The following is a 15,658-nucleotide window of genomic DNA, read 5'->3' on the forward strand; positions in this document are numbered from 1 at the left end:
CAGGATCATTAGATCTCTCTGTTTCCTTATGCCAATTTGAGCTGGCCAGATGAGTTTGGATTTGCACATCAGGATTTAGTTTGGTGCATTTTCTGGGAATTTATAGATAGGAGTTCTTCTGTACTGCTTTCTCCTACTCCACCATTTCCCCAATATATTTCTGATCTGTTGTTATATAAACCACACATGTTAAATACAAAAATCAAACAAATTAAAATGCAAATGGAAAATATTTAATAAAATAAATAAAACACAATAAAACAGAAGTAGTATTAATATATGGTTTTCTGAGTCAATATTCAGCAAGCAGGGATTTCATATCTATTTGATTTTGATTCTACTTATGTCAACAATAAGATGAAGGAGCATGATATAATGGAATGGGAACTATACCAAGATGAAGGACGTGGATTTGGTTCTCATCTCTTCAATTTATACTCTTTCCTCTACCTCCAAACACACTTAATTCTGGATAAATTACCTTAGTCACGCTGTAGATTCTTTGAGCCTTAGTTAGGTCATATGTTTTTGCTGAGAGAATCAGGGTTAAATAATTTGTCCAGGATCACATAGCTAGGAAGTGTTAAGTGTCTGAGGTCAGATTTGAACTCAGGTCCTCCTGATTTCAGGGCTGGTACTCTATCCACTGCACCACCTGCATGTCCCTAGTTATTTCATATGAAAAAATTATGTAATACTGTTGTGCTATTAGAAATGATGAGCAGGATGCTTTTGGAAAAATTTAGGAAGGCTTAAATGAATTAATACAAAGTGACATGAGCAGAACCAAGAAAATATTATATATAATAATATTATACATAGCAATATTATACAATTATCAATGATGAATGGTAGCTATTGTCAGCAAAAAATGATCTAAAACCACAATGAAAAATGCTATTCACCACTAGAGAAAGAACTGATGGCATATAAATGCATATTGAAGCATACTTTTTTTAGTATATTATCATTGTTAAGTTTTTGTCTGTGTTTTCTTTTGCAATATGCCCAATATGAAAATATTTTACATGACTACACAATCTATTTCAAATTGCTTGTTTTCTCAAGGAGTGGGGAAAAGAGGAAAGAGGGTGAGAGATAACTTGGAATCAAAATAAAAAAAGAATGTTAAAATTTTGTATACATGTGAGAAAAATTAAATGAAAAACAAGATTATACTGCCTAACACGGAATTTCAGATATAAGTGCTTTGTAAACTGAAACTAACTACATATGTGATATAATACTATAAAACATTAGAGATTCCTAGAAAACCAGTTAATTAAGCTTGTTAAATTGCCAGCCATAGTTTTATACATAATACCTTATTGATAAACTCTTTCCATGGTTCCTCAATAATTCTGTGTATTCCTGCAGAATGAGATATATAAGAGTAGCAGAGACGGTTTTTCAGTTACTTACAAGTTACAGACTATTTTTAGATGGTTTGAGGCTGCTCAAAGTCTGGATATCAAGTAGGTAAAACAAAGTGGGGTGTGTGTGTGTGTGTGTGTGTGTGTGTGTGTGTGTGAATGCGTGTGTGTGTGTGTGTGTGTGTGTGAATGCCAAAATATTTGGTCATTTATTTTTTCAAAATACAAGTCATATAAATAGGTGATCAATGGAACAGACCTATTGGCATCTTAATAAACCTCTACTTTATTGATTACTGATTCAATTTAAGTTTTAATCACCTATTATATGAAAGGCACTATACCAGATACTGGGGATATAAAGAAAAAATAATTTATGCTGTCTAAGAGATTACATTTATTATGTGAATCTGAAGATTCACATAATAAAATAGATAAGAAAATACAAAGAATTTACAAAGTAATTTTGAGGTGGTAAAAGTGATAGAGAACTCTGACAGTTGGGGCAGACATGAGAAAAGTCTTACTGTAGAAGGTACCACCTGAGTTGAACCTTAAAGACAAAATGGACTATGAGGTGGTCTAGACATTCTGGAAAGCAATGTGGAATTATGTTCAAAAAATTACCAATTGTATATCCTTTGTTCCAGCTAAACCACTCCTAGACCCATAACCCAAAGAAATAAAAAGTAAGAAAAAAAATCTATATATACAAAAAATATTTACACCAGTTCTTTTCAAGAATTGGAAATTATGGAGATGTTCCCCTATTGGTTTTTTGGGGGACCCTATTGGTTTTTTTAAAGTTTTATTTTTTCCCAATTATGTGTGAAAAGATTTTTAAACTTTCATTTTTAAAATTGGCTTCCAAATTTTCTCCCTTTTCCCACACCTATTGAGAAATCAAGCAATTTAATACAGATTATACACGTGTAGTCATGCAAAACATATTTTCATATTAGTCATGTTGTAAAAGAAATCATATACCAAAATAAAAATCCAAGAAAAATAAAGTTAAAAATGTATGCTTTGATCTGTATTCAATGTCACCGCATCCATGAATATATTGTGAAGTAAGGGTTTTTTGTGTTTGTTTTTTTATTTCAATGATATTTTAACTTTTCCAAATACATGTAAAGATAGTTAACATTCATTTTTATAAGATTGTATTCCAAATTTTTTTCCCTTTTGCCCTTACCACCTCTCTCCCCAAGACAGCAAGCAATCTGATACAGATTAAATATCTGTAATTTCTTTTAAACACATTTCTATATTTGTCATATTGTGCAAGAAAAGTCAGACCAAAAGGGAAAAATAATGAGAAAGAAAAAAAAACAAAGAAAGATGAAAATACTATGCTTTGATCCATATTCAGTCTCTATGGTTCTCTATCTGGGATGCAGATCCCAAATCTGTTGTTATGTTCAGAAGAGCCACGTCCATCACAGTTGATCATCACATAATCTTGTCACTGTATACAATGTTCTCTTGGTTCTGCTTAGGGAAATAAGGTTTAAGAGGACTGGAAAGGTAGTAAATTCGGGTGAGGGAAGTTAATTATTAAGGGCTCTGAATGCTAAACAAAGAATTTTGTATTTGATTTTGGAGGTGATAAGGAGCCACTGTAGTTTATTGAATGGAATGGGGAAGGGTAACACAGTTAGATCTGTGCTTCAGGGAAATCACTTTAGTGACTCATTGGAGGGAAGTGATGTGGGATGTTAGAAATAGTGAAGAATCCAAAGTGACTTTTAGATTACAAGCCTGAAGGACTGAGAGATTAATGTTTCCTTCTACAGTAAAAAAGTTGAATGGGGTAGATTTGGAGAAAACTTAATGAGTTCCATTTAAGATGTTGAGATGTTTACACTATGTCTGAAAGGCAGTTGGAGGTGTAATATTGGAAGTGAGTGGGATAGTTAGTTCTTATAAAGAAGAAAGAATAGCATAAGAGAGGTAGCACAAAATTAAGATAGTATTAAGAAGTGAAATAACTTTATTTAAATTTTGTTGGTTCTAATGGATATAAGTTGACCTAAACATGTTCTAAGCATTTACTGTATTCAGGTTTCTTTATAATTTATAAAGCAGAGAGAAGCAATGGAGGATAAAGTTAGTTCAAAGAAATCTTGGGAAAAGCCTCAAAGTCTCAAAGATTCTGAAAGATAAAAATGAAAAAAATAATTAAAAATTAGAAAAACTTCACAATAAGAATTAAAAAAAATGTTTTCAAAAACAAGGAAAAGAGACCTACTCTATTGGAACCCTAATATTGTTCTCTCATGTGCTTACATGGGAGAGAGAAGTTGTGTAAGAGAAAACAAAGATGAGAAAAGAAGTCAAATTAGATCAAATGTGCACAGAGAAAAACTCAACTGAAAGCAACATAGTTGTGAAGGTATTGAGGTATTGATCCACTAGGTTTCTGGAAAGGAGCAAAGACATTGGGAGGAAAAGTTCCCAGAACTTATTAATATCTTTCAAAAAGTTGAATAAGAAAATATCAGCACCTACTGACCTATATGCTTATCTTCCCATCTATATATAATTTTTAAAAATGAAAATCACTTCCACACACATATTAAGGGCATCTTCATTGAGGATATTAGTAAGTAAAAAATGTCTTTTTTGTTGCACCATAGATTATGCTTTTATCACCACAAAATGACTGAAAAATAATATAGCATCTGTTTTTATTTTTTGTTGATTAAAACAAACAAAAAAAGGCATTTGATTTACTAAAGTAGAGTGCCCCTTTAATGAGGGCAAAGAGGTAAGCCTGACTTCTCCCTACAACTGATGTGTGGAACTCTGGGCTAGTTATAAAGGACTTTATTATTTTGCCTAAATATTAAAAGATGGTATGTTGGAATGATGCAACAATTTTTGTCTCCCATGTCCATCTCAGTCAGATAAGGCTACATCAGTAAAGACTAGTTATTGTTTCAGAAAGAGCTCTTCATTTAATAGACTTTCAAATAAGGATTCTTAAATTTTTTGTGCTATGGACTCTTTTTTGCAGTCTGGTAAAGCCTATGGAACTCTCCTCTAAATAGCATTTTTTAATGTATAAAGCTACTTAGATCAAAATAGTTATCAAATATGTTTTTTAAAACTGTATTCACACACCACAGCATAAAAACCTCTTACTCAAAAGGAATGACGTTAGCCTGTGGGCTTTCTCTTCCTTCCTGTCTTTAGAATATGTGCATGTAACTCACTCTCACTCTCTCTCTCTCTCTCTCTCTCTCTCTCTCTCTCTCTCTCTCTCCCCCTCTCCCTCTCTCTCCCCCTCTCCCTCTCCCTCTCCCTCTTTCCCTGTGAGAGGTAAAAGGAAGAACATTCTCACATCCCTGTAAAAATAGCAACTACTTGTATGTGGTGACTTAAAAGGGGTCTTAGACAAATTTGAGCCTGAGTCTTGAGCTCCAGTTGCCTCTTTTGATTTGTATATCTTCATGAATGGGACTGAAGAGTGATTTTTTTCTAGTTTCAGAGGCAACCTTTTTGTGTACAAGTAATCTGGAGCTCCTAGCTTCCATAGTTGATTCTAGTTTCACTAAAGGAAGCTCCCCTTATAATTGCTAAATCACTTCTTGGAAAAGATGATCTACAAAAGAAGAAATCCAAAGTCCAAACCATGACCCATTTTGTTAGAAGAAATGGACCTTAAGAATACAAAAACAAGTTGATGATAAAATGTTAATGAAGTAAATCTGAAAAATGCTTCATGTATTTAGATATGTATTAAATATTTAAATAAAGTATCAAACTTTCAGAAGAATATAATATTAGGGCATAAGCTATTTCTTCATGTTTAATTTTCTCCATCTCTTATAGGAAGAACCAGAGAAAGAGAGAGCATCAGAGATATGAAGGGAGAGAAAGCCCAGAGAATGGGATCACTCCTTTTAAGCTCTTCCTAGCTCAATGGCCAAATTTTCTTTCATATAACCTCCTTCCCCTGTTGTCATCATAGGGGCCAAAGGATGGGCTATATTATTCCAAAATAATAGTCTTTCAGCATTGAGCCAAACTATACCTGTCTCACCAGAGATGAATCAGAATTCTATAGATGATGAAGGCTTACCTAATTGATTCCTTCCCCCAGGTTCCATTACACTAACTTAAAGGCTTCCCATAAAACATCTCTCCTACATACATAAAAATCATACCAAGAAAGAGATAAAATGAAATATATATATATTTAACCAGTGTTCCCATTGTAAAAGAGGAGATCTTGTGTTGAGTATATTTTCTAAAAAGGCAGAATTTTCAAGCAATACACGATTCCACAAAAAAATTCATTCTAGAGAATTGACATAGGAGCAAGTAACTGACTACCTGAGCAGTCTAGATAAATTTTTACAACTTAAAAGATAACAATGAAACTCTTTTTAAGATTTAGTTGGTCAAGGGAATGAAAACTCAAACCATTGCTATAGCTTCCTGCATACTCAACATCAAAGTGGAGGGGATAAGCTCACTCCTCAGGCTTGACAAATGTTTTTGACTGGCAAACCACAAAAGCAGAGGAAGGGAAATTGTGCTCAACTGAATCAATGCTGCATCATTACTGAATATCCTACAAAATAGTTTTTAAATTCAATTTTTTATATTTTTAGTTGCAAATTCTTTTTCTTCCCACATTGAAAAAACAAACAACCCATTACAAATATGTACAGTTATACAAAATAAATTTCTATATTAGCTATGTCAAAAAAAAGAGAAGAAAATGTGCTTTATATATGCATTATCAATCCAACAGACTCCTCTGGAGATAGATAGCATGCTTTAGTATGAAACCTGGCAGATAGTATGCTTCATCATGAATTCTTTGGAATTGTGGTTGGTCATTGCAGCTTTTTTTTTTTTTTTTTTTTTTTTGCTGAAGCAATTGGGGTTAAGTGACTTGCCCAAGGTCACACAGCTAGGAAGTGTTAAGTGTCTGAGGCCAGATTTGAACTCAGGTTCTCCTAACTTCAGGGCTGGTGCTCTAACCACTGTCATCCAGATGCCCTGGTTGGTCATTATGTTGATCAGTTATTGTGTTTTTAGTTAATTATCTTTACAATATTGCTATTACTATATAAATTATTCTACTGGTTCTTCTCACTTCACTTTGGATGAATTAATACAAGTCTCCCCAGATTTTTCTGAAATCATCCCCAATTCATAATTTTACTAATTAATTTCTTCTTTGTTGAATGTTATTCTATCAGTGTCTTGTTTGACTCTAATCCTAAACTTAAACCACTGAACCAGCCTGAGTTAATGGATGGCCCAGAGCAATAACCACCAATGACCCAAAATTACAAGATGTTAAGAGATCATTAGATTATAGATTTGGAAATTGAAGAAAACTTCAAGGAAATCTAGCATAATACTTCATTTTTAATTTTAGAAAATAGGCCTAGAGAGTTTAAATGGTGTGATCAAAGTTATACAGAGAATAAGCGACAGACCCAGGATTTTAATCAAGTCTTCTGATGCTATAGCCAGTATACTTTTCACTGATTCATGTTGTTCCTCATAGAGAATCTCTTTAGTTAATCAAATAGTCAATAAACATTTATTAAATGCCTACTATGTGTTAGATGCTACATTAAGTTCTCTGGGGCAATAAAAAGCATATAATAAGCTTGTTCATTTGATCATAATTCTACAAATGAAAAGAATACTTGATTTGGAATCAAGTACCTGTTTTCTAATCCTAAATCAGGCAACAAAAACTGGTATTGTCTCTTTCAGAGGCAGGAAGTTTTAAGAGTAACTGTTTAATTTATGATTCTGGTGAAATGAGAAGACAACTTTAATGAAGATAATTTAAAAGAAACTGTAAAAATAAAGAGAATAAAGGAAAACATTTATTGATTTTAACATATTTTATTAACAGAATTTTTGAGAAGATAGTTTATTTGGTATCCTGATTAGACTGAATTAGTTGGAGTTGTATTTCCAGAAGATGAAAATTTCTGCAGTTAGTAATTTCTTGGGCTTCATAGTGTGATCTTTTTCACAGCTAAAATATTGTAAATAATTAAGAACTTTGTATAATTATTATTTGTTAATAAATTACAGACTCTGTAACTTTAACATTTATTTAATCTTAGGAGGTTGGAAAATTTAATATACACATACATACAGAGAAAGAGTTGTGCAAATGATTATAAGGAAAGAGTCTTTTCATTAAATAATTATTATTTAATGAACTAAGACTCATTGAGCAAACTGAGACTCTCAGGGGCCCAAAGCCACACGTATATTAGTTCAGAAGACAATGTCAAGAAAAACTGCAAGAAAGAAATGTTAAAATCAATGGGCAGGGACTTCTAGTTAAGAGAGATAATAAAAACTGTATAGGAGCCAGCTCTCTTACAATTCTCATTGTCTTTGACCTCTACTGCCTTTGACACTATTAATCATTCTTTCCCCTTTATAAAAGAATATATTCAATCTTTTTTTTTGTCTCATTCAGTTTCTCAATTGCTTCTCAAAGAGAATATAATTGACCATTATCCTTATAAATGTGTAAGTCCAGAACCTTAATGGTCTCAGGGTCCCCACTGTATCCTTCTGGCCTACACTCTGGTCTGTTGTTACTGAAGTAGTTGATACCTCCAGTTCTCTTTAGAATCTGTGTAAGAGGGACCTAAGTGGACAGGTAGCTTGCAATGCATCTGTTGCTATGGTCCTGTGGTGGCATCATGTTGAATCACAGTATAAGGGACCTAATACTGATCCTTAAACGTGGGAATGTTCTGCTGCCAGTCCTATTTTGAGCCTCTTTCTTGGTTATTGGGGGTTTTAAAGCCAAAAGTTCTTGGACCTTTTTGGAGATGTCCCTCTGGATCCCTGTCCATTGTGATTCCAGGAACAGAAATTTGACCTGTTAGAATGACCTTTGTGTCATATTCGGTTTAACTTACCACCCATCTTGTTCTAATTAGGTTCTCAAAGCAATGTGGGCAGTGCCTATTTTGACTCCATTGTTTTCTCTATAATAATATTCTTAACATAGTGGACGATTGTAATGGCAGTCAAGTTAGAGCTTGGCCATTGTTCATTGTATCCATTGGTTTAAAAAATGGCTAGGTTATTAAGATATATTTGGGAAAGGCCTGGAAAGATTTACATGAACTGATGTTGAACAAAATAAGCAGAACCAGGAATATACTGTACACAATAACAGCAGTAATGTGCAATGATCAACCATGAAAGACTTGGTGCTTCTCAGTAGCTCAGTGATCCAAAGGAATCCCAATAGACTTTGGACAGAAAATGCCATCTCCAACCAGAAAAAGAACTAAAGAAACTGAATGAAAATCAAAACATTCTATGTTAAAAAAATTATTTGGGGCAGGGAAGTAAAGGTATACTACATTTCCTGCCAAGCAAAAGCAAAAAAAGCAAATTGGATTTGGCTCTCCTTTTTGTTGTTCAGTCAGTAAAGTCTGATTCTTCATCATTCCATGAACCATAGCATATTACATCCTTCTATCCTCCACTGTTTCTTGATCTATCCAAGTTCTTGTGCATTGTTTTCATAATATTACCTATTCATCTCATCCTCTGTCATCCCCTTTTCCCTTTATCTTTAATCTTTCCCAACATCAGGGTCTTTTCTGAGTCCCATCTTCTTATTATGTGACCAAAGTATTCAAGTTTCAGCTCCAATATTTGACCTTTCAATGAATTACCTGAATTAATTTCTTTAAGTATTGATTGATTTGATTTTCTTGCTGTCCAAGGGACTCTCAAAAGTCTTTTCCAGCACCGCAATTCAAAAACATTGATTTTGTACCTTTGAGCTTTCCTTATAATTTCTAATAACAATACATTATTACCAAAACCCCTACAACTTTGAGTATAATTTGTGGCTAAATTATGGCAATAACATTCACTGGATATGGCTACCAAAGTTTCAGTCAAAGTTACTATGTCTGATATAGCAGGTGTAACCATGTCCACAATTTGGTTTAATTCCTGATTACTTAAGGTGTCAAATACCATGGGCTTTTTTCATTAACCACACTGGAATGTGGAACTCAGAGATTGTATGGGATGATGAGATGACCATAACATACAACAATTCTTGTATTTAAGCAATAATCTCTCTCTCCCCACCTGGAATTATTTATTGTTTGAATTTGACTATCACAGAAGAAAGAGGCAACCAAGGTGGGTCATAAGCTGTTATTTACCCCTACAATTAATGGGAGGAGACTGGCAATGCTGGTGATGAACTATGGCCAGTTATCATGTCAGTCTAGCCCTCTAAGGTGACTTAGCAAGTCTATGTGCAAGATACATTCTTTAGCAGGAGTTGCCAGAAGTCCATTTGATAAGTTGGAGCAGTCCCATTGCAAATGTGGCAGTCATTTGGGTGCCCCAAGATGAGATCTAGGTGAAAGCCACTGATGAGAATTCTTTTCCCTGATATGGACATCCTGGCATTATAGTCATTTAGCCCTGGTTGACTAGGAAATGCAAAAAATGTCTAGTTCATCCATCACTTTATCTTGTTCTGTTTATATGGAAAATATCCTGGGCATCATGCCCTATCCTATTCAGTTTGTCTGATTTGGAGAGAGGAGAGAGGTCTAGAAAAGGAGCCGATATCTGAGATGTGTTTTTTATCTGGGTGGGAGCTGAGGAAAACTTGGGGTTGGGGTGTTCAGTCTAACATAGCAAAACTTTCCAAGCTAGTTCATCTCCCTCATCTTTATCTTCTGAGATGCTTGAGATTCCTCTGAGATCTATTGTAAAAGTGACCTATTTCTTCTACCTGAGTGGTTATTCCTGATCTTCTAGTTTAACCCCCTTTTCTTGCTTAATCAGCTGGATTGCTTTCTTCAGTCCCATTTTATCAAGACTTTCTCAAGAGACCCTCCTGGATCTCTCTATATTTCTCCTAGAGGATGGTGTTAGAATGATGTATACCTCCTATAAGGTTTTTCATGACCTGACAATCAAATCATATAGCTTTTCTAAAAGGAGCTTCTGCAAGAAGTCCTTTTATCCTATTCTAATTCAGACTTCCCTCTCTTAGCATTATCTCTTAAGGAAGTCCTATCCCTTATTCCAGTGGTCTCATATCTACCAACAAAATATTGCCCTTTCCCAACTTCTAGTCACTTGAAAGAGAAAGTTTCCCAGGCTAACAATTCCATTTTGGACAATGATTCCTGGATGATTCTTGGATAATGGAAGTTGCCCATTTAGGCAATCCTGAAGCTTTTTATACATTAGCCATGGGCTGAGTTATGACCATATCATCAAGGAAGACATATCCATTCAGTTTATCAGGACTGATTGCTTTCTGTCTCAGAGTGGAAACTGCTTTTGTGGGGGTAGACTACTGATCATGTGGAGCAACTGAAGACATATTTGTTTGATAGCTATATAAAGCCATGCTAATAGGGCAACTTGTCCCCATGTTATCTACAGGGTAGCCCTTGTATTAGTCAGGAGTGGTGAGTGGATAAGCAGATTAGTCCCCTAAAACAATCAATTCATCTTAGACAGTGGGCATAGTTTGGATACCTCTTATATGTAATCTGAACTATCCAGGTCTCTAAATAGTCTCTCACCGGTGATAGTCACATCTCTTTCACCATGTATCTCCATCCACAGCCTTGTCATTTTATAGCTGGTCGGTGGTGGTTGCCAGGTAGATTCTATCCACTTGTGCTGTTTATGAGTCTGCCTGGAGTTCCTTTTCTGCCTGGAAGAGATCTTCTATCACTGTGAGGAGAAGCTAAGGAATAGAATCCTTGGCTCCCTTAGGGTTAACTTCTCATTCTTCAGTAATCTGTCTTTTGAAATCCTGGAAGGTATGAGGGGAAAACTCTCTTGACTACTGAATTCTCTCATAAATTAAATTTTTTGGGCATCTGGCCACTGTTGTTGTTTATATTTCATTTTTGAAGAGGACCAATAACATTATGATGTAATGGATGATGTCTTGATTTTTGTGTGAATTAGATTTAAGTTGCAGAGTTGCAAAAAGATATCAACTTCACTCTCTCTTCCAGAGTCATCAAAGTCCAGTGGGAAGACAAAAATCAAGACAACTAATGATGGCTTGGGATGCAGTAGATGACCTTGGTGTCATTCCTCTAATTTATTGATGGGTTTGAGACCTCTTGGTTACCCTCACCCTGGTTTAGCCTGTCTGCCAAGATGATTTTTACAAGGGTGTGACCACTGTGCATACTATACCTACTTGGAGCTACAAGTAATAGGTGAACATGAAAGGAGGATGAGAGGCCTTGGAAAGAACTATCTAGGTGTATGGGGATGCTCAAGGAGTACTAGTCCCTCTGGCATAAGGCATCTGGCTCCTATGTTCCATTCATTCTCCCAGTAGTTTCCTTATTCCTCCTTCCCCCTTCTTTCTTCACAAAATTAATTTCTGGAATGCTTTTTTCATTTCCTTCTTTTGACACTAATATGCAACATGAAGGAGTCCAGATGAAAAGTTGAGGGAAAGGGGGGAGAGGAATGCCTAAGCTTTGGTGGAAGACCTTCTGAGTCCTTCTGAAATTGAGTTTGTAATTTTAAATAAAAAGTCAGCATGATTCCAATGGAAGACTGTTAGTTATAGGGCCAGCAAAATGAAGGTATGTTCTAAATTAACTGATAAGGTTTTAATTCAGAGTAGGGAATTAGAATTGAAAAATAGGGAAGTGAGAAAATAAATTTTAATGGTACCATCCTAGCAATAGGCTGAAATGGATAGCTGGGGTCATATCCACCAAACTGGCTCTTTTTATTAGTCAATAATATCTAAATATCTAAATATTTATAAATAAATAAATAAAAATATCTAAAATAGGGAGAGATAATGCAGAAAAAGAAAACCACCAATCAAATATTAGCAAATAGGCTACAACATATTTAAAAGGTTATACTATACCCTATGACCAAATTGGTCACAGGGTATATGAAGTTAGTTCATTCTAAGGAAGATTGTAAACATAATGACTCATAATGAATCAAACAGTAAAACTGCATGATTATGTCAAGAAATGCTTTTTAAAAAGTAGTTTGACAAAATTTATTTCTGTTTAAACATTTGTTTCTGTTTAAAAAAACACATTAGAATGGAAGTGATTGTTTTCCTTAATAGAGTAATGTCTATCTAAAATCAGAAACAAACACCATATATAAAAGAGAACTTAATGCCCTGTCTAAAAGATTAGAGGTAAATTTAAAATGCTAATTATCAGCATCACTATTTAACATAGTGCTAGAAAAGATGTTCAAGGAATAAGCAGAAGAGAAACAAATTATCCTTTTTTTGCCAAATGGATACATGATTTAGATATAGAAGGTGATATCATAAACAAATTAGAGGAGCAAGGAAGAAATTATCTTTCTAACCTATGGAGAGGGGGTGAGTTCATGACCAAAAAAAGGATAGAGAAGATAATAGAAGAAAAATGTTACAATTTTTATTTTGAAATTTATTTTATTTGAAAATTAAAAATTAAAAAGGTTTTCTAAAAAACAAATTTAATGTAGTTAAAACTAGAAAGGAAAAAGATGACTGAGGGGGAAATCTTTGCAGCAAGTTTCTCTGATGGAGATCTCATAGCCAAAATATTAAAAAACTTCAAACAAACATGAATTCACTTACTAATAATTAAAGAAATGCAAATTAAAACAACACTGAGAAAGAAACATCAGTTTGGCAAAAATGACAAAGGAAAATGACAAATGTTGGAAAAGATAGGCACACTGATTGTCATATTGGTTAAGCTATGAATTGGTCAAGTCATTCTCAAAAGCAATTTGGAAATATTTTTCAAAAGTCACTAAGCTATAAATACTCTTTGATCAGTAATTTCACCACTAGACATATATTCTAAGGATTTCAAAGGATGGATATTTATAGTATCTTTTTTTATTTTAGCAAACACCTGAGGCAGGGCTCATCAACTGGAGAATGACTGAACAAGTTAGGATGTGCTCTTCAATTTGGGAACAAATTATGGTGTGTGTATGTAATATATGATTGAGTTTTGAGAAATGATGAAATAAATGGATTCAGAAGAATGTAGGAAGACTTGCATGAATTGATGCAGCCTAAAGTTAGCAGAATCAGAATGATTTATACAATGATTATAGGTCAATAATATATTGTATATAGAAAAGCAGCTTTGAAAGGCTTAAGAATCAATGTAATAATCAACCAGCACTAAACAGGATAATTATGAAGCTTATTTCTCACATCTTGAGAGAGGTGCAAAATGAGGTGTAGATTTGGCTAAAGTGTGTATTTGTTTTGTTTGATTGTCCTTATTTTTTTAAAGAGGTTCAAGAGACAAAGTTAATGGTAATGAAGACTTCTCATTTCCCTCCCAAAAAGAGCTTCAATGTATTTTAATGTATAAAAAATAACTGAAAGAAATTCAGAGTGAGACATAGACAAACAGGACAGCTTTGGAATTAAGGTATTGAATTTGTTATATAATTTAAAAAAACAATCTATAACAAGTGAGAGATTCCCAGTTTCAAAACTTTTTTTAGTTTTTCATGCATGCAAATTTTTGTGTTTGTTGATGTTTGTCAAATTCAGAACTGATTTTATCAAAAAATTAAAAATCAAACCATCTATATTTCTCCTAATATTTCCATAGTAGCATAATTACTTCTTTCTCTTTCAAATTCCTACAAACATGATTATAAAATCAGGAAAATTTCAGTAGAGTTATATAAAAATGAACCTGAAATTCATCAGTTATATGAATTGAGGCCTAGAAGTAGGTGAAGTGAATTTTGCCAAATTACATAGTCTGGAAGGATAATATTAGAAGAGTCTGATGTGTGATAGTCCATGGGGTCACAAAGAGATGAATAGAACAGAACAATAACAACAACAAAGGATAATGATGAAATGTATGTGTACAAGAAAGATTTCTAGAATTACCTGCACACTTTATCAAATGTTTTAATTCTCTACTCTTTTCAGAACCAAGTATACATCTGTCTCATTTAAGTGAAAAGAAATTTGGATTTTTTTGGGGGGGGTTGGACTCCCTGAATTTCATCTTGTATAGAGAGCATCTACATCATCTACAGATGAGGAAACTTTTTCGGTCAGCATGGGTTGATATCCTTTCCAAAAGAGTAATTGAGAATTGCTTCAGTATAGTTAAATAAATTTGTCCTAGATCAAACCATCAGTATTTGTCAGAAGTACTACTTAAACTCAAATTTTTCTGAGTCCTAGGTCAGCTCTCCACTCTTTAAGAAACAAAAATACACAAAAGATTTGATACCTTCCCCATCAAAAAGAGTAAAGACCTTCTATGCTAAGAAGGACTTCATGGGCAAAGCTCAAACTGGCTTTCCCTTCCTTTGTCATTTTCTTAAAACCATTCACCCCATTTTAGCCTATATAGTTTAACTATGAGGGATTTTGAGCTGAAAATTGTACAAAAATATTATCTCTATAACTCATATAACAATGATTTATCTTAGAGAGGAAAAAGACTCCATAAATATCAGAATATTCAGCTCTATTTACAAAGAACTGGAAACTAAGTGGGATACCCATCATTTGAGGATTGGTTGAACACATAGCATATGAATATAAGTTGTGGGGAAGTCAGAAGTGATTCTTTAATGCCATTAGCTGGAGTCACTATCAGTGTGCTTTCTCAATTATCAGTTGAAAGTCACTATAGTCGACCAGTCATAAGTAGCTTTTAAAAATGAGCATTTACTGAGGTTGCACAATAACATTTGGTACCAAAACATTTCTCCATAGATCTGTGATACACTCTCACAAGAACACTTAGAGTCCTAGGGGAAAATAAACTCAAGTACAGATAATATAAGAAGCAAGGAAGTAATTTGCAACTGATTACCACAAGTCCTTTTCTCATATTTATAGAAGTGATCAAGAAGTTCTCCTTAGTTCTCCCTCCTGTAGCAGGAACTTTACTTGGCTCCTTGTAGAGCCATGAGTTCAATATGTCCTTTGCTGTGACACTACTGTTTGGTGAATTAGGACACCTTTTAAGATACTGATAGAAGTCCTTCCAAAGTGGAAAGTCCTTCTGGTGGGGTGGGGGAAATAAGCCAAGAAGATTCTTGTCAGATAGCCAAGCTAAGACCTCTCCTACCTCAGAAGGTTCCTTCGCTGGGGATTTAGCTAGAACTTCACCATAGTTTCAATTCTGGAAAGCTTCCCATTCAGGCTAATTCCATGCCAGGAATAAAGGCATAACAAAATCCCTAGTCAATTGGAACAGACCTTTTGTCTTATCACT

This window comes from Sarcophilus harrisii, chromosome 3 (assembly GCF_902635505.1).
Source record: "Sarcophilus harrisii chromosome 3, mSarHar1.11, whole genome shotgun sequence".
In the NCBI taxonomy this organism is placed as follows: Eukaryota; Metazoa; Chordata; class Mammalia; order Dasyuromorphia; family Dasyuridae; genus Sarcophilus; species Sarcophilus harrisii.